This window comes from Amblyomma mixtum, chromosome 1 (assembly GCF_055824585.1).
Source record: "Amblyomma mixtum isolate Tamu chromosome 1, ASM5582458v1, whole genome shotgun sequence".
In the NCBI taxonomy this organism is placed as follows: domain Eukaryota; kingdom Metazoa; phylum Arthropoda; class Arachnida; order Ixodida; family Ixodidae; genus Amblyomma; species Amblyomma mixtum.
In genome coordinates this window covers 69758087-69778183 of record NC_143012.1, presented here as the reverse complement: position 1 = coordinate 69778183, position 20097 = coordinate 69758087, and the positions used below count along the sequence as shown (strand labels likewise).

Genomic DNA, 20097 nt, shown 5'->3' with positions numbered 1-20097 from the left:
CGAAAAGCTGCGAAAATTCAAATCAAAGCCCGCTCGTTCTTTCCTTCAACAAAAACGGGCCCGGCCCACATCTCTGAACCCCGCTGACGTCAAGGGGGGCTACTTTCGCTAAAGGCACTCCATTGGTGCATCGTTCTGACTGACGGGAGAAGGTTGGGCGTAGCCTTGGCGTCGCGTCGTCTGCACAAGGCTTTCCGCAGCGCCTTCTGTTCTGGCTCATGCCTACAAACCCGCATGAAGGAACAAAAAAAAAAAAACTGCGGAGGGAGCGTGCGGCGACAGCCTTGAACCCTAGCCATAAAAATTAAAAAATAGTAAAACTGAGGGAGTTGGTTCGCCCCCCCCCCCCTCCCCCGCAGTGATCACGTCACGAGACGCTCTGCGTGCGCGCTCCCTTCTCAGTTTCTTTTCTTCTATGCGAGCCCCCCAAAACAAGGTTTTAATTAGTAGTGCAGCAGAGCCTTTCCCTCGCTCGCCCACTTGACCGCTCCGCACACACACCGCTTATCTTTCGTGCATCTTGCGTACGCCTTGACTCCATGAATGACATATGCTTTGGAGCGGAGAAAAGACACAAACACACAGAACACAAACACGCATGGAGAAAAGCAAACGGGCGGTTGCCGGGTCCGCGCTTCGCCGTGTGTTTCGAACACAACCGACTTCCGCCCCTCCGCTCGTGAAACGGTGGGGACGCCTAAAAGAAAATGAAAAGGTGGCTCGTTAACTGGGAATGACAAACAGATGTATGAAAGGATGCGCTCGCTAACAAGTCTAGGTGTTCGAGCCGATCGCGCCTCCCGATCGTTCAGTGTGCGGAGAAAATGCAAAAACCAAGAAAAGAATTCTATTGAAGGCGGGGCCATGACGTCGCCCTGTGACGCACTCCACAGACACCACGCCTCCGGCTTACACCGGAGAAGGAAGGGGTGATTTTGCCTTGCCGAGCCTACTCGACGAGGAGCAGGAGAGAAGAATTTCGAGGAGGGAATGGAAGGAGAGGAGGCTCGCTCAAAGAGAGGTAGAGAGTGTCTGCTGCGCTGGGGTGGGCACGGGCCCTTTAAGCAAACGCATATATCGCTTCGTAAGGGGGCCCCACCGGAGTGGAGGAGGATTCCTGTTTTTGCAGCTCGACAAGCTTTCCTACCAACCGATTCGGCTAAACGAAGTTACATTAGCTGGGGGCCCGTCTCCTCGTTTCGGTTTTCTCGCTTCATACGTTTCACTCGAAGTTCCATTGACTGTGGTTCCCATTTCCATGTAATAAGCAGGTTAGAATAAATGGGCCCCCTTCTCCTGTTGTCGGAGGTGAGGCCCTGGGCTGCAGCCCCCTAAGCCCCCCCCCCCCCCCTTAATCCAGCGCTGGACAAGCAGACGACTCCTGCCGCGTACGCCGCCGCTGGGCTAGCAGACGGCGGAAAGAATGCGTGACGCGGGGTCACTTTAGGGCAGTTCAGTTTCCCAAGTTGGGTTGCCGGTGGCCCCCAGAGCTACTGCCCGTTTCCGCCGCTGTCACTGCTGTAAGAATAAGCCTGAATGAGGATAAATAAACATGACGCCATTTTTGGGCTCCATCTCTGTGGGTAGTAAAAAATTTACTCCCTTTTCACTCCAAAATAACTCCCTGATATAAGGGAGTAAATAAAAAACACCATACATATGGAGTAAAAAAAAACCTCCTTTTGGGTGTGCGTTAGAGGACAAGCCATTTACTCCCTTTTGGGTGTTTTTTGCTAACAGTGTGGAGTAAATGCTGGTAAATCCTCATTTTTACTCCATTATTCCCTCATGGGAGTAAAATGGAGAACAGTCCACTTTTTACTCCCCACTCATGGAGTAAATGTTTTCACAAATGGAGTAAAAAGGGTGGCCGCCACCATTTTTACTTCCTTTTGGGTATATTTTTGTTTACATTGTACGGAGAGGGAAATGGCAGGTGTGAAGTTAGGATCCAGGAAGAGAGCAGAGTGGATCGGGAACAGACGCGAGTTAACGATATCCCAGCTGAACTTAAAAAAAGAAAACGCAACGGCTAAGCTACTGCTTAACCTGAACAACTCAGCAAAAAGATGCCCCCACGGCGGTATTCTCGCCGCACTTCGGCTTTGCGAATGCGCTGTACATCCTTTAGCAGACAGTTAGCCAGCGGCGGCTCCTTGAATAGGAGAAAGCTAGTCCGGACGCTTTGCTCTCCCGAACATATGCCGCGTTCCCAAGTTCAGTTTGACCGTGAAGCCGCCAGGCTTACGCGTTCTGACCATACCTCGGCACTATGAGAGGTACGTAGCTCAATCACACTCATACTCATGGCACTCACACGTACATTCACTCACTCACATTCACACTCTTGTCCACTCGCACTCACAACCATCCACTGGCACTCATGACCACTGGCATTTTCACAACCACTCACTCACACTCACAACTACTCAATCGCACTCACAACCATTCACTCATGCTCATGTCCACTCACTCACATTCCCGTTCACTCACTGTTTCCTTGTTTGCTGACAAGTTCTGCCTCACAACCATTCACTCATACTCGCACTCAATTCCGCTCAACCAGTCGCTCACACTCGCACTCATGTGGACTCACGCTCGTAACCACTCACTCACGCTCATGACCACTCACTGACATTCCCATTCACTCACTGTTTCCTTGTTTGTTGACAAGTTCTGCCTCACACATGGCTGGAGTTTGCCATTGCTCACCAGTTTTCTCAGGTTGGCGCGCGCGCCTAATCTCTGATGCTGAATGCAGCTGATCCGACGGTACTATGTCTGCCATGGCCAACGTAACGTGTAGCAGTTTTACGCCCCGCGCGAAATCCGCTCTGAGCCGCAATGATGACGCTGCAGCCATTGGCGAGTCAGGAGCACTCGTGAGGCTGCAGAGGGGCCGATCACGTGATCATCCCGTGCGCCCTCCTCGCGCTCCCTTTATCGTCTTCAGAGCACGCTCACCCGTGGCGTTATTTTATTGCGAAAGCAATACTACGTTAGGTTTTGAGCCTTCAGCGTGGCGCGGCGGTAGTTACGGTGGACCTTTCGCGGAGTGACGTCATACCAGCCGCGAAAAAATGGGCCCCCAGCTCGATCCGTCGGCGGAGGGCGGCGGTAGTCAGGACGGTGAGCCTCGCACTCCTCTCACCAGTGGCGCTACAGTCGAGGTGACGTCATACCAGCTGCATAAAAAAGGGCCTCCAGCTCGATCCGTCGGCGGAGGGCGGCGGTAGTCACGACGGTGAGCCTCGCGTTCCTCTCACCAGTGGCGCTACAGTCGAGGTGACGTCATACCAGCTGCATAAAAAAGGGCTCCCAGCTCGATTCGTCGGCGGATGGCGGCGGTAGTCGCGACGGTGAGCCTCGCGCTACAGCCGAGGTGGCGTCATACCAGCTGCATAAAAAAGGGCCCCCAGCTCGATCCGTCGGCGGAGGGCGGCGGTAGTCACGACGGTGAGCCTCGCGCTCCTCTCACCAGTGGCGCTGCAGTCGAGGTGACGTCGTACCAGCTGCATAAAAAAGGGCCCCCAGCTCGATCCGTCGGCGGAGGGCGGCGGTAGTCACGGCGGTGAGCCTCGCGCTCCTCTCACCAGTGGCGCTACAGTCGAACAGTCGAGGTGACGTCATACCAGCTGCATAAAGAAAGTGCCCCCAGCTCGATCCGTTGGCGGAGGGCGGCGATATATAGTCACGGTGGATCTTTCTCACTGTGTGCAAAGATAGTTTGCCATTTGCTTTCGCAACCTACCGGGCTTAACCAAGCTAAGCCTCTGCCAATTTTTATTTATTTGCCGCCGCGGTGGCTCAGTGGTTATAGTGCTCGGCTGCTGACCCGAAAGACGCGGGTTCCATCCCGGCCGCGGCGGCTGATTTTCTTTGGAGGAGAAATTCTAGAGGCCGGTGTACTGTCCGATGTCAGTGCACGTTAAAGAACTCCAGGTGGTCGAAATTTCCGGAGCCCTCCACTACGGCGTCTCTCATAGCCTCAGCCGCTTTGGGACGTTAAACCCCATAAATCAACCGACCATTTAGTTATTTGTTTAGTTATTCATTTCGTGTACCCTCAGGGCCACAGGAATTTATGAGAGGAGTGGTTAAATAAACTAAAAGAAAAACAACGGACAGCGCAGCAAAGTAATTAGTAATACAGAAATGATGGCTCCTAGCTATATAATGTTATCTTATGGGTTCTTGATCTGCTGGTTAATAGTATATAATACAATACATACAGTGCAGCAATACAGTGAAAAAAATACTGGTGCATAAAAAATGAAATAAGTGCTCTTAAAGTTATGCAGTGCTCTCTAATATGGTCCTAAAGCGTTGGTTGTCAGTAATTGTAGCGGTTGATGCGGGGAGGTGATTCCTCTCAGCAGCTGTGCGGGGAAGCCATGACTGAAACATGGCATTGGTTTTGCATAATGGAATTCTGACTTTGTTCTCGTGATCTAGCCTTGATGAAATGTATTGGGGAGGGGAGGTCAGTTCGCCGCGAAGGGAAGGATGCTGAAATATCTTGTAAAAAAAAGTGAAAGTCCAAGGGCTTTACGGTGGGATGCTAAATATGGCAGGCTAAGATTTAATTTTATTGCAGAAATGCAGGCACCTCGATTATAATTACAAAGAATAAAACGAGCAGAACTGTTTTGAATTTTTAGGGACGGGCCATCGTGGTTGGACTCCCTCTAACAGTTTTTCACTGCAAATAAAAAAATTGGCATTAAATGTCAATTCCGCTATCGCGTCATACCATTAAGGCGGAGCCCCAATGTCTCCTGCAATTTTTTTCTTCCCTTCTTTTTTCTGACACTTCGAGAGGTCACCGGTTGCCTCCTCTGGGCCTCATAGCTCTAAGTTGTTTCCTCCGGCATGATTGAAGCTAGGACGTCATTTGCTTCCCATTGTTCTAAGTGCAAAAATACATGCTGTTATAGCTGACCCGCCTATGTGGCACAGTGGCTATGGCATTTGGCTGCTAGGTCACTGTGGCTCCATTTCGATGGAGGCGAAATGAAAGAAAGGCCAGTGTGCTACGATGTCATCATCGGAATCAGCGTAAGTACGTCCGCTGCAGAACGAAGGCCTCTCTCATCTCCCTCCAGTTTCCCCTGTCATGTGCCAGCTGTGGCTATAGCCTAATGGGCACTGAAAGCTCCCAGGGACGTCCTGCGGATGTTCAGGATATCTGCAGGACGTCCGAGGGAGGTTCAGTGCCCGCCGGGTAGGCCCGTAAACTTCACAATCTTCGTCCTCCAACCTGGCTCGCTGCTTGGGATCCACTCCGTTACCCCTAAGGACGATTGGTTACATTCCTTTTGTATTAAATGCATGCCCTGCCCATTTATTCTCGATTCCTTCGAAATTGTTAACTCGCACTTTTCCTGAACCATTCTACTTCGCTCCGGTTCCCTTCACATGGCTCACTCCTCAATTCGCAGTTTAAGGTCAAGCCTTTTCGTTAGCCTACAAGTGTGTCTCATAGGTGTATACGAGATGTTACCGTAACAAAAATTACCTAAATAAGGCTCCGGCTTAGTTGAAACATTCAGAGAGAGCCATGATGTAACTAAGCCGCAGCCTTGTTTATACAGCAATTTTTCCCCTTCCCTTCATTCCTTTCTCTACTACCGCGACCATCTATCTTCTTCCCCATGTTCTTTTCTTTCTTTCTCTCTTCTATTCTTAAAGGGGCCCAGAAACACAATCTTAGTTAACTGTTTTGCCTGTTGATTGCATACAGTGAGTTATAATGGTGCTATTAGCGTCGGTAATACCGCGTACATTCCGTTTTTTAATATCTTAATGTCCTCCCAAAAACAACTTCATGGCTCTGATGGTGTCGCCTCACAGTGGCGGGTTTTTAGCAGCGGATATGACATCACCTGGCGCGAGCTTGATGACCGGACAAAAAGTAAATATGCTGCAAATTGTGTAAATAAATAGAGACACATTTTGTCACCTGTCTGCGTTTTATATTAGATCAACAAAAACATTTTGTTTGTCTTAGATAAAAGCCCTGCAAAGCAAGTAAAATAAAAATACACCACCAGGGGCGCTCTGGCATGGAAACAACGCTGCCAGTCTCACAGAGAGGAGGCAACCATGGAGTAAAAACTTCCGCGACGTGCCCTGGCTGGCTGTTTTGATTGGTTGCGCCAGGTGCCGTCATTGGGAGAGCGCAATAGGAGTGAGAAGCCCCGCCAAAATTGAGTTGAGGGCAGCGTTTTGTTTGCTTGTATTTTGAAATTTCTTCATTGAATAACTCCCGTTCCTGTACAAAGATTCCTGTAATTCTTTTTAAGTCAGCATCTGTATGACATAAAGAACCCACCTGAAGTATAGCCGGTATACCCCCAAGCAGTGTTTCGCAGCCCCTTTAAAGGAGTATAGACACCTAACTTTAGGGTGCGTGGCGGAGTGGGTGAGGGAACAAACGCTGGTTAATGACATCCTAGGTGAAATAAAGAGGAAGAAGTGGGCTAGGGCAGGGCTTCAATTACACATCTGAGATCCTTTCATTTATTTCCTAATTGCTATTATTATCATAATTATTTTATTTTTCCCAACCATTATTTTCTTCTTTAACATTTTGTGCACCTATCAGTTGCCGCCTGTGTCTAGGCCAATCCCCCGCAGTGGGTACGCGCCATTATCTAGAGGACAACAACAACAACAATAATGCGAAGGCGAGATAACCGCTGGTCCTGGAGGGTAACGGAGTGGATTCCGAGAGAGGGCAAGCGTAGCAGGGGGCGGCAGAAAGTTAGGTGGGCGGATGAGATCAAGAAGGTTGCGGGGATACGGTGGCCGCAACTGGCGAAGGACAGGGTTAATTGGAGAGACATGGGAGAGGCCTTTGCCTTGCAGTGGGCGTAATCAGGCTGATGATGATGATGATTTTCCTATGCCCGCTAATCCATTAATAATCGAATTTCTTTCTTGTGCCGTTTCGGTTTCAACAGCCGAACGATGACTGTAACGTCAAAGCGTGGCTATAGGTCGACATGAGGCATGAAAAAGCCGCAGTGCAATCACTGCTTCTACATTCGTTGTCATTCCTGCCCTTGAGGAAGGCTGGCTTCAACACTGTATATAGTGAATTAAAAAGATGCAGCAGCGATTATATTGCAGTTTTTCCATGCCTCACGTGACTGTAGGCTTCTCCCATATTTATAACGAGCCCCTCATCCCCTTCCCTTGTTTGCTTAATTGCTTAGCGAGGGCCTCGGTTCTGGCAGCCTTGACGCCATAGGAAGCATAAGAGGGTTCTCACACAGCTTCCACCCTCGCCGTTCGATGGCGTTCTACGTCACACCAGCGGTAACTCGGGACGTTCTACGTCCGCCGCTTATGAACGTGGGTGGCGCTGATGAACACTCTCAAGGTTAGGTTACTTGTAAACATAAATACCCCCGAAAGCAGAAGGTTTGACAGCCGTCGCCGTAGCTCAGAGGTAGAGCACCGGACGCGTAATTCGGAGGTCGTGGGTTCGGATCCCACCGGCGGCATGTGGTTGTTTTTTCTTCTGCTTTTCTAATCAATTACCTTTAAGCGATAACATATTCATTAATGTTCTAAGTTGATCAACACCACAAAATAAATAAATAAAAAAAAATCCCCTGTGCCCCTTGGTTTCTGTGGCTGTTGGCTTCTCTCAACCTCAATTTGACGTCAGAGACATTGTTCGGCTGATGAAACCGGGAGACAGAGAGACACACTTATCGTGTGTCCGGCCAGGGGAAGGCTAGCAGCACAGGTAATTGGCTCAATATAGGAAAAGGATGGTTTCACCCTGTTCCTATGTAGGGCCGGCATTTGCCAATTCATTTCTAATATTGGGCCGATTAGTTGTGCTGCTTGGGGAACCCGTTGGGGTCGTCTAAGTCTTTTGATTTGGCCAGCGTATAGGACTACGATTATCCAGCAAACCAAAAACTTCTCAGAGACGTCTAGCTATAGACGTCTCTGAGAGGTTTTTGGTTTGCTGGGTAGTACTAGCCTGTGCAGGCATTTTAAGTGCCGTCTTGACTGCGTTCGTAACCGTGGTGTGGCTCGTCTTAACCGGCCTCGGGCTAGGTTGTGAAATGGAAGATGGTACGCGTTGCGTCCGACTATGAACGCATCACTAAAAGCCGGGCTGTCGGTTTTGCTGTGCCCGTAGTTGTGTCCAGCAACCATTCTGATCAGATGCGTCAGTTGCTGCTTATCCAGAGTATTTGTGGTTTATGATGGCTTGTATCTGTAAACCGAGCGCGCGGGCTCTCATTACCGGCTACGGCTGTTGCTACGACCGTGATGGTCGGGTCTCTAGGCTGGGGTCAAATGATTGGGGCCTACCATTCTGTCCTCCTTATCCGCAGCCTGCAGTGTGTCTTCCGCCTCCCCGATAATCGTAAATCAAGGTATATTTCTTGGTTCATCAGAAAGCGGCGCCAGGGCAGTGTTGAGCAGCAGAGAGGAAGTTACAGCTCCTCGGGGCGTCTATCGGCGCATCCTGTGAAAAGATTGGCTGTGGTTTGACTAATGGCCATCCCGAGTAGAATTGCGGAAGCAACGGCGCGGCAATCGCAGCGGCGGCGGCACCTCTGAGGCACCCGCGTAGCAGACGAGTCGGCGGTGGCCCCAGCGCCGTAACTGTGCGCTGTGTGACGTCACTCCTCCCGGAGAATGCGGCTCTGTGCTGCTCTGACGTCACTCGCTCCTCGCGCATGCGCAGATGGGGCTCTCCGGGGCTCTGCAAAATCGCTCACACCTAGTGTAGCGTTGCTTTCGCAAGAAAATGCCTTGAAGTAGTTCCATGCTCTGACCGCGCAATGCGTTTCTGCCGGTGTTCGCAGAGCGTGGTCATGTCCCACAGTGCCAAAAGATTTTTTTTTGGGGGGGGGAGGGGAATTTGAGGGTTAAAAATGCTCGTGTGTTAGGTGTTCTTTTCCGTGTGTGCAGTTGTGTTTCCTTGGGCTGCAGTACGATATCTTGCGCTGACAGCCCGGGCCGAAATCCAAACTGTGTGGGTAAGAAAGCGAAGTGGGGCTGCAGGTTCCTTACAAAAATGTGCACTGAGATGCAATTAACTATTTATGGAGTATATGTGAAGTCTAAAAAGGTATATTAATACCCAAATCCTTATGAGCTTGGTCCATAAAAAATCATTACGTTCATGACTGATACGACCCAATATAAATTGAATTGACTACAAGTGAATTAAAACTCAAGCAGCAAAAAATCGATTTACACCCGATTTCTCACTAGTCACTAAGAAGTTAATATGTTCTTGACTGATATGGCCTAATATATGGTCTGCTTTTCATATATTGCCTGCTTTTCCATATGGCCTGCTTTTCCATATATTTTCTGTATTATTTGGATTACTTGACTTTAATTTCCCGTCAAACTTGTAATCCTTGTTATTTTTGTTATGTTTTTTTTTATGTTCACATGCCTTTGTATGGCCGCTTCACACCACTATCTCCCCCCCCCCTTATGTAATGTCCCAGACGGGATCTTTAAGGGTTCAATAAATGATGATGATGATGATATAAAGTTAACTGACTGTAGCTTAATTAAACTCAATCAACAAAAGTTAAATTTACAGCCGATTTCTCACTGATTATGGAACCAACCACAACCACAGCTTAAACGATTCCCATTTAAGCTGAACAGATTTTATTCATATTATATCGGCTATGGGAGAGGTCACGATGTTGAGTTGGTTGTAGGTAATGACTCGAAAAATACTGTTCATGAGGTCACTTGGCAATGCAAAATCTAACGTATAACTGAAATTCTTTTTTGGTACCAAGAGAAATGGAGGCGTGAAACTTTCTCATGTTGGAATTAAATTGCACAACGTAGCAGAGAGCTAACTTGTGTTACTGATTAATAAATGTGAGAGCACATGTAACGGTGTGGAGGTGCAGCCCTGGGTGTTTCTGCGAACACTTCAAAAAAAAATTTTGAAAAATAGGCTTTTTGGGGTAAAAATATGGTTTGTGCGGCATAGTATTACCAGTGTTGGCGTACACCAGAGAACCGGTCAATCGTCTTAAGTAGTAAGCTGGTTTACTAAATTTTAATAACCTTTTAACTAGTAGAGTTAGACGCCTATAGTTGCATTTAGAGATTTGTAGCCGGCCGTTAGTAATAGCTATATCAGTTTTTAGAATTTCGAAAGCGCGATTACCCGTGGCGCTGGAGTGAATGCTTTGCATACATGCTTTCGAAAGCGCATGTATTTTGTCGAGCCACAGCGGAGAGTGTAATCGCGTTTTCGAAATTCTAAACACTGATATGAATTACCATAGTCCTTAGAACTGTGCTATTACTAACGACCGACTACAAATCTCTAATTGCAACCATGCAGTTGCCTATCTCTGATACTCAAGAAGTTAGTCATCATAATTTAGTTTACCAGCTTAATAAAGACAATTAACCGGCTTTCCGGTGTACACCGATACTGCCGTAAAAGTCATATTTGTACCCAAAAAGAACCTATTCTTGAAAATTTTCGAAGTTTTCCCTGAAACACCTGGTATTTATTTTATTTGGAGACACTGTCAATCCCATTAGGGATTTTTTACAGGAGTGGGTTCATTTTCTCATATAGGCAGCATTCACACATATGTACACAAATGTAACCGAAGACTAATACATCAAAAAGGAGGCAAGCTCACGAAATAAAATGGCATTATTTTGATTGGTGCATGGAGTAGAAATATACATGCTGTTTAAATGCCTTGTGCGACCAATATTCGACACCTCTATTGAGAGACCAATATTCAGCTTATTGTAACATGTACAGCCTTTGTGAAAAGTTTGGAGCCCAGGGGGTTTGCTTCTCAAGCGTCTGGTTCGTAATGCATCTCCAGCGCTCCAAATTTCCTGAAGTTAAGATGATTTCTGGTCCTGCCTCCTCCAATGGGTAGGACTACCACGAATGTTACAGGAGTCCCACTGCGAGGCTTAGAAGCAAACCCCCTGGGCTCTAAACTTTTGACAAAGACTGTACCTCGCGCCCGCGCCTCGCGGACTTCCTAACGCCGTTCAAATCAAGCGCGCAGACTGGCAGGTCACATGACAAGACGAAAAAAAAAATCCGGGCACTATACGCACACCATGCCGTCCGTTTTGTCGTGTGTGCTCGGTCGTTCGGGCATGGGTTGTGTGTTATTGTTTTCAAGATCGATGCTTCAAACTCGTGCTCGGGTTGACTGATGATCGTAGCTTTTGGACCCGCTTGCATAGTACAACTTCCAGCCCTTTGTGAAAAAGTGACCGCGCCGGGAAGCGTGCTGGCTTTTCGTCTTGACGGCACGTTGGGCTTCAACGATTGAAGCCGCTGCGTCATTTATCTTACCGGAACCGCGTTACAAAAGAAGAAGGCGGTTACTGGAAGGCGTCGAGTCTTCGTTTTCAGGTAAGACCCGTAATGCTGCGCAGGAATGCGTGCAATTTGCCACCGCGCAAATTAACCGGCTAGCTCTAAGGCGAGAAGAAACGGAAGGGATGCGCGCTGTCGTGTTTGTTTTGTTACCCCTAGACATAGTGCACGGTTATTTCTGCGGTGGCAAAATGCACTCTGCATTGAGTCACTGACTAGCTGACCTGTCTATGTTCACAGTGTATCCGTTTCGACGCGAACGCCGTGAAAAAATGTTAACAGTAGGGGTGTGCGAATATTGGGAATTTTCGAATATAATTCGAATATTATATTTTTAGTATTCGTATTCGATTCGAAATCCAGGTATTCGTGTTGTTTCGAATATTCGACACGACGCGAACATTCGTATCTAGCCGAATATTCTATTGCGAGCACCGGCGAGCATCGACAGAGGCATAACAACATGGCGGCGCCCAGAGCAATGCGTAACTATATAGCGTAACGTTGGGCCATGCAGTAGATGACTGCACTGGTGAGCTTCTTTGTGGCTATACCTGCGAAGCTGGTGTAGTTAGAGTTGTGCACGAAATACTTCGCAATACGAGCCAGTTCAGTGCCAATTGAGAGGGCATTTTCTGTGGCTGGAGAAGTCGTTTCAGCTAGACGGGAACTACTTCTGCCTCACCATGTGGAGCAGCCGGTTTTCCTTCACGACAGCCTTTTATGTTCATCCCAGCAACGCGCTTTTGTGCTTTTGGCAAGCTAGCCTTGATCAATGCGGTGTACTAGCCATTTTCTCTGATATTTCCACTCTTCTAAGAACAATGTTCGAGACATTGATACTTTTTATGCAGCCACACACACCTTTTGTGCTCATTTCATCACTGATAGTTGAACTGTGATGTTCTTGGCGCTCATATAAATGTTTTGTAGTGGTTAAATGCGTATTTCCTTGATTATTCGATATTCGACAAACACCTTTTGTGCTCATTTAATCACTGATAGTTGAACTGCGATGTTCTTGGTGCTCAGATAAATGTTTTGTAGTGGTTAAATGCGTACGTCCTTGATTATTCGATATTCGATTCGATATTCGGAACCAAGTATTCGTATTCGATTCGTATTCGAAAAAATTGATATTCGCACACCCCTAGTTAACAGACCACTGCGGCGACCCGCATTGGGGGAAAGCGAAAGCATTGATGCCTCCTTCGCACTCGTCGCCTCTCTTTGCTTCACTTTTGACTGTTTGCCTCTCTTTTTACTTCCAATTTTAACGTCTATCGCTATTTTCACGTTCTCGCATTACATGCACGTCCGGGGCTATTTTGACGTCTCAGTGATCTTTTGTCTTCTGATTAATTATTTACTCCAGATCAATCAAATTTGGTGCACAACCTTATTTTATCATCCTATGTCACTTGGTTGTGTTTTCCCTCCACAATTTTGACGCCTCGTACTGTTGTCACGTCCTCGCACTATATCGACGTCCGATACTATTTTGACGCCTTTGGGACATTTTTGGCTCTAATTAATTAACTAATTACTCCACAGCGACCACATTTTGACGTGCATCATCCTCACATGATCCTCGATTACGCACAGTCATTCTTTTTCGCTTCACTCTCACACGAATTGAGAAAACGCCGCCGACACGTTTTGCGGACACGAAACTATCGACTTAGCCAAGTAATGCTTTCGCTTTAATAACCTAAAATTATTGTTCGATGGACTTGTGCACTGCTGCCTGCGCCCATGTTTTTCATCACTATCTGCTTGCAGTGGTTTGCCGATAGCTCACGCCACTTGGCCTGTTTAGCGTTGCATTATGTGCTGCGCGTATATGCGTCGGTATAGTTGCTTGATGTGGCTTTGTGCGCTTTGAACACACCTATGCGAGACGATTACACCGGCTGTCGAGCTCTGGGGGTATGCTGTGTTTGCTCTGCATTCGATGCAGCTAACCCATAGCTAACTGCCCGCCTTTGTTGCCGGTAGTATGCGCCATGCGGTCTCTTGCGCTGCATAATCCGCTACGCTAGTACACGTCAGGGCTTGACATCTAATGCACTTTGCTCGATACGACATCGACTCGTATTCGCTGCAGTGAATTGTGCAACACATGACTAAGCGACATGCGCTACTGGCCACTGTGGCGGGCGATTAATTGCGTTCGAATCAAAAGCACACTGAACCCATCGTCCCTCAAGGCTGAGCAGTCGGTACAATCGCCTCGCAGTGGTGTGTTGCAAGCTCAAAAAGCCACACACAGTAACAGGGTGTATGGACTCGTATTAGCGTAAATGGAGGAGTGGTGCGGCTTCCCCAACGAGAAAACTGTGCAGCTGTCAAATCCTTTTAGTGGCAGGCGACCGCGAAGACAGAACCATCGTCGGATGTTGAAGAATGAGTAGCCTGAAAATAGGAGCGCTTTGTAGCCTTTTCATACAGCCCTTTCAGATTAAATATTTTTGAAGAACCCGAAACAGTGCAAAGCGTTACCATCTGCCAAGACCCTTTACGAGGAGAGTACATAATAGTTGTATACTGCCAGTGCTCCCCTGTGGGGCTGTGTTTCGGAGGGTAACGGAGAGACTTGAAATTAAGTAGACGGCAGCAGCTACACTGTTAGCAAAAAAACACCCAAAAGGGAATAAATGGCTTGTCCTCTAACGCACACACAAAAGGAGTTTTTTTACTCCATATGTGTGGTGTTTTTTTTACTCCCTTATATTTTGCAGTGAAAAGGGAGTAAATTTTTTACTACCCACAGAGATGGAACCCAAAAATGGCGTCATGTTTATCCTCATTCAGGCTCATTCTTACAGCAGTGACAGCGGCGGAAACGGGCAGTAGCTCTGCGGCCCGCCGGTAACCTAACTTGGGGAACTGCGCTGCCCTAATGTGACCCCGCGTCACGCATTCTTTCCGCCATCTGTTAGCCCAGCGGCGGCGTACGCGTCAGGAGTCGTCTGCTTGTCCTTTTGCTTTACGAGCTCGTTTCGTTGGCCATGTTCGTAGATAAAGGGATGTAACATTATAATCAGTAGCTCTAAAACTGAAAAGGAGCCGCTGAGTGGTTTTCACGGTCATGCACCACGCTATATTTGACCCAAAACCAGACCAGAAAAAGATGAAAATACACCTGATGGTAGTTTGGAATGGCAGTGTTGCTTTCATATTCACTTCATTAAGGCTTGGCTTTTAAATATCACTGAGAAAAAATGTGGCCTCATGAGCTCAATCAAGAGCTCAGCGTTGACACTATGTTCTATCACAGTTCCATGTACATGCAACACATAATCTGCTGCAATACATTGCGAGAACCACACTGTAAAAAGCCTGTGAGAATTAGGCCTAAGTGGGGGCTGTAACGGGGTGACGACACAAACAAAGGAAAGTCAGGTATCGTTAGAGCACTGGAGGCTTCACAGGAGCGATTGAATTATGTAACGTACTGCAGCGGAAAACGGCGACAAGTCGATATCTTGTACCGTGGCAGGCGCCCGTGAAAGAGCAGAAGTCAGCAGAGATCCAGCGACGATGGTAACCAAGCGGTCGTCACTCACCGCCGTTATCCGACAACTGACTAAAAGCAGACGAGACGCTAGGCGGCGGGGCGGATTGCACAAAATGGTGTTTTTTTACTCCATTTCGGCACTGGTGGAGTATTTGGCACAATTAACTCCCTTTCTAGACCGCACTGTAAACAAAAATATACCCAAAAGGCAGTAAAAATGGTGGCGGCCAACCCTTTTTACTCCATTTGTGAAAACATTTACTCCATGAGTGGGGAGTAAAAAGGTGGACTGACCTCCATTTTACTCCCATGAGGGAATAAGGGAGTAAAAATGAGGATTTACCAGCATTTACTCCAGTCTAGGAAGGGAGTTAATTGCGCCAAATTGTGGGAGGAGTTAGCTGACGGCAGCATCCGATCGCGACAGCTGGCATAGCACCACAGCGCAAAACAATGCAACAAAGCTATCGCCAATACCCGCCGATCAGAGATAATGGGATTCCACACAAGCCGATTTTCCTCAAAAACGGGTTCCGATGTCACCCGATAAGAGCGCAACGAGGCGACCTGTCAGCATAACATCGACCAGGCAGCCACGGCGCTGTCGGAGCAACCAGGTAGTAACAAAAGGCGAGGCCTTTTTAACGATCCCTGCGAAATGTTAACACCGAATACAGCGTCTACTCAGTCTCGTCCTTTAAAAACGGGGCAGCTATAATAATCAGTGCTGGGACGCTACGATCTACGGGTAGCAAGCCTGGTCTCCGGATGGCAGGCACGAAAGAAGATCTCCGGAAGAACCTTTCGAAGTGTGGCGAAGATCTTATGCTTGCAATTTATCACTGCCGGTGACGTCTTCGCTGCAGTTGCGGTGACCAGAATTTCACGATAAAGCCCCGCAGTCACGGTGGTTGCACTACGTCCGCCATATTCCACAACAGCAGCATTGTCGCCAGACTGCTGCCTGCCGTTCTCGTTGAAGTCAGCGAGTTATGAATGTAAGGCCGTTGTGGGATGCAGAGAGCAGTCACAGAACAGTTATGTAACGTATTGAAGTTCCGGCTAGTTTATTGTTCAATATTCGTTGTCCCGTCTCGTAATTTCTTCTGTCTGCGTCTTTATTTTGCTGCGCTGTTGAGAGGCTGGGACCCGAAGAAAGCGCACCGGGAGATGCACTGAGCGTTGTGTCGTGCGCGTGTTCAGCTTAGTACATGTGTTAAGCGGTAACCGCTTGAGGCGATATTCCTTCGCGATGCGTCGCGCGATGACGACGCCGTCGCCCACCGCTGTCGCTGGCGCAAACCGCACGAAGCGACTTGGCGTCGACCCGCCGCGGTGGCTCAGTGGTAAGGCGCTCGTCTACCGAGCCGGAGTACCCGGGTTCGAACCCGGCCGCGGCGGCCGCGTTTCGATGGAGGCGAAACGCAAGAGGCGCCCGTGTGCTGTGCGATGTCAGTGCACGTTAAAGATCCCCAGGTGGTCGAAACTATTCCGGAGACCTCCACTACGGCACTTGTTTCTCTCTCTCTTCTTTCACTCCTACCTTCCTCCCTTCCCTTACGGCGCGGTTCAGGTGTCCGCCGATATATGTGAGACAGATACGGCGCCATTTCCTTTCCTCAAAAACCAATTTACAATTATTTATATACTTGGCGTCGGAGCGGCGCGTTTTCACTGTTGCTCGACTGCTGCCACTTCAGCGTTCAGTCATTTTGCGTTAATTAACGCGTAGAACAACGTTCCTAAGGCTCCACACAAGATAAAACACAATAAAAACATTGACAAAAATATATGTGGGCAATAATTTTATTTTTGTCCAATACGCAAAGTCACGTGACAGAAAAGCGCACGCATTTTTTCCTTCCTCCCTGAGCGCGCGCTCTTTCAGTCTGCTGCCGGCCTCCCCAACGTCTTTGTCCGCCATGGCACGCCGACGGAAACTCGCAATGCCTGTCTTTCTGCCATCCCCTCACCCCTTTCCTTTCACTTCTACACACTGCCTGCTATCCTTCATTTCCGCTGCCCCAGCTCAGGTGCTTCCAGCGGCGATAGCAGATGCCGGGGTACAAAAATTCTTTTATTTTCCATATTCAATGCAAAATAAAAAAAAAACCACTACACAACAACCTGCCATGGTGAGGGCACGCCCGGTCTCAACATAAGGCCTGCGGGCTGTTACTTCCCCCCCTTGAGCTACGTCACGCGAAAGAGGCCCACATAGAAGTTCCGTGCAGCACGTTCCGAAGCTACGAGCAGCGCACTCGTGTTGAAAATGAGGCCTGGAAGGTACACAAATGAGGCCTGGACCGAGAAGTCAGAGTGGGGGACGAAGGAGACGACAATGCGATCCGTTCTGGTAACAGGTGACACTTCCTTCACTGCCCGGGGGAAAGTCATGGCATGTCGTGACATGCTTCTGAACGCACATTTTTTTCTAGACGTTGACTGTGCCTAACCTCGTGCTGCGCGTGCGGTTGTGTCCGAGACGATCTTCTAGTGCCATCGCTGGATTACGGATTGTGGATTACGCTTCTGCCAGGATATGCCTAACAAGTGCTGCGTGCCCAATTGCCGGACTAACTACAAATCGGGTCCCAAAAACCACGTTTTCAAGTTTCCCCGGCATGAAGAAGAACAGAACGCCTGGATTAGGGCAATACCACGAGAGAACTTAGTTGTATCACCGCAGTCCAGGGTAAGATGTTCGAAACTTCCTTATAGAATAGTTACTTTTGCAAACTACGATAAGCTCATGCTCATGCATTGTAAAAAAAAGTGTATTTAAACTAGCAGCTGGTTTGCACTGTGGGTAGCGAATGCAGACTTTCAAGAAAACTATTGCCAAGCTACAACTGCTATTTAAACAAAAATTTAACTTCCTTCTAGGTTTGCGAGCTTCACTTTATTGAGGCTGACATCGTGCGAGAGGCCTCCCACATCGACGAGGTTACAGGGCGCACCACCACTTCACCCCTTTCGCATCTGCGCCTTCGCCCAGGTGCAATCCCTTCAAAGTTTCCGGGATGCCCGTCTTACACTTCTAAGCCAAGCACCTCAAGGGATGACCCAGACTCGAAGCGCATGCGTCTTGAGGCTGCTGCTTTGAGGAAAGCGCTTGAAGAGTCAGCTGAAGTGTTCCGCGAAGAGCAAGAAGCAGATAGGATTCTAAACCTAAAAGACTGGACGGAATATATAGGAAGCAAAAACTCTGCATTCTGGCATGCTATTGAAAGGAGTGAACGCCATATCTTAGTGCACATCACTAGAGACGAAGCTCCATGCATCAAATATTCAGTTGCAGTAAAAGCCGACCTTAGCGTGACAGTTCACTTCGTAAAAATGCCAATAACAAAACTAGGCACCAATTTCTCCATCCCAACAGTAGCAAACAGCAAGAAAGCAATGGTGGAGCTACTTGAGGTCATTGAAAAAAGCAGTGGCGACCTCAGTCAAAGTCCTGAATCTGCTAACGATGACATCTGCAAGCAGATTCTTCTCCTGCTGGAAAAGTTATCTTTTTCGCCCACAGATGAGAGCACCAACATCATACAATTTCTTAGCGAGCAATTGAAGCTACTCTCAATGAAAAAAGTTCGGAGACGCTACTAAGCCGACTTCATGATATTTTGCTGCCTACTTTTCACGGCATCGCCTCACGCATACCAATATATCCGCGGATCTGGAATCATGACTGTGCCGCACCCAGTGACCATTCGATCAATATGCTCACCGTATGGCATGAATCCTCAAGTCGAACACCAGAGTGAATCGTTCCTCCGCTACATGGCCGGAAGAATCACCGACTTGAATGTTCGCCAACGTTTTGTGACACTGATGGTGGACGAAATTCACATCAAGCCTTATTTCGATTATAAAGGAGGCAATATTACAGGTGCTGCTCTGAGCCAACTAAGTAATGTTCAGGGGATATCCATATAATATAATTTATAAAATATCAGATGTCCATATAATATTCTCACAAGTTCATATTATGCCCATAGAATATCCATATGAGCTTCATTTTGATAACAGTGGATGTTTATATAATGTCCATATTTTGGCCACATTGGTCACTCTGAGATATTTATTGGACGCTGAATAGATATTCATCCAATATTTTTGTGGGTTGTGGAGGGAGGTGCCGGGTGTTCTACGCTGAATGTAATGATGCTGTGTCAATATAACAAAGCACTGGGCAAGACCACCATTATTCTTATGTATCTTTATTATCCAGTCAGGTACCCCACCACTGTGACAAAGCCAAGGTGCAGGCACAATCCAAGCAAAATGAGGAATGGCGGACGCCTACTCTGGAGAGGTCCCCACTTGATTTCGAGTGGCCTGTGAATATAATAGAGCACAATACATAGCATTAAATAGTAGTCACAATTACACAATTAGGTGCACTGCAAATTCACAAAGCTTGGAGCATAGTCTGCGTAGCTTAGATTGTTTCATTTAAGGCTAATTAATTGAGCAGATAGAACGCTTTGTATACAACTGAAAGAGCAAATATATTTCACAAAATCGTAAGCTTGGCACTGTGACCTCCAATGTTTTGGTGGTAGATTTTGGCCCTATAACTGATGTCATTTTTTTTTCTCAGAATTCGGTTTTATTTGGTTCATGGGATTTAACGTCAAAAAGCGACTGGCTGTGAGGGACGCTGTGTGGAGGGCTGTGGATAATTTTGACCACTCTGGGTTTTTTTTATCATGCACTGACATTGCTACACAGGCACCTTCCATGCCTGTGTAGCCTCCACAGCCAGGATCAAACCTAGGGGTTGCCAGGCTCAATAGTCGAGTGCCCTAACCACTGACTGGTTAGAGCCCATGCGCCCTTACATCACATCTGTCTTCAAAATGATTTGAAGATGCCTAAGGTGACAATTTCATAGATCTGGATTTTAAAAATTTTGTTTCCAATTTTTTAGCAGTTTCCATACCTAGAAAACGTTCGCCATTTGTGTTCTCTCTCCGCTGGAATGATAAGGACTGTTTTGAATCGAAGTTTGTTTTATGGGGTTTAACGTCCCAAAGTCACTCGGGCTATGAGGAACGCCGTAGCGAAGGGCTCTGGAACTTTCGACCACCTGGGGTTCTTTAACGTGCACTGACATAGCTAAAAACTAAAAAGTAACTAAAAGTAACTAAAGCAAGTAACTAAAAAATGCACTTTGTGGAGAAAAACGTGT

The 20097-nt window shown here is 47.6% G+C and overlaps 1 protein-coding gene and 1 pseudogene across 1 annotated transcript in view; both read left to right on the top strand.

The window, feature by feature from the left end:
* The window catches only part of LOC149366670 (flap endonuclease GEN homolog 1-like), a 517650-nt gene that overhangs the window by 135895 nt on the left and 361658 nt on the right, over window positions 1–20097 (top strand). The gene's annotated exons all lie outside the window — the stretch shown is intronic.
* Window positions 17443–18839, top strand: LOC149366690 (uncharacterized; annotated as a pseudogene).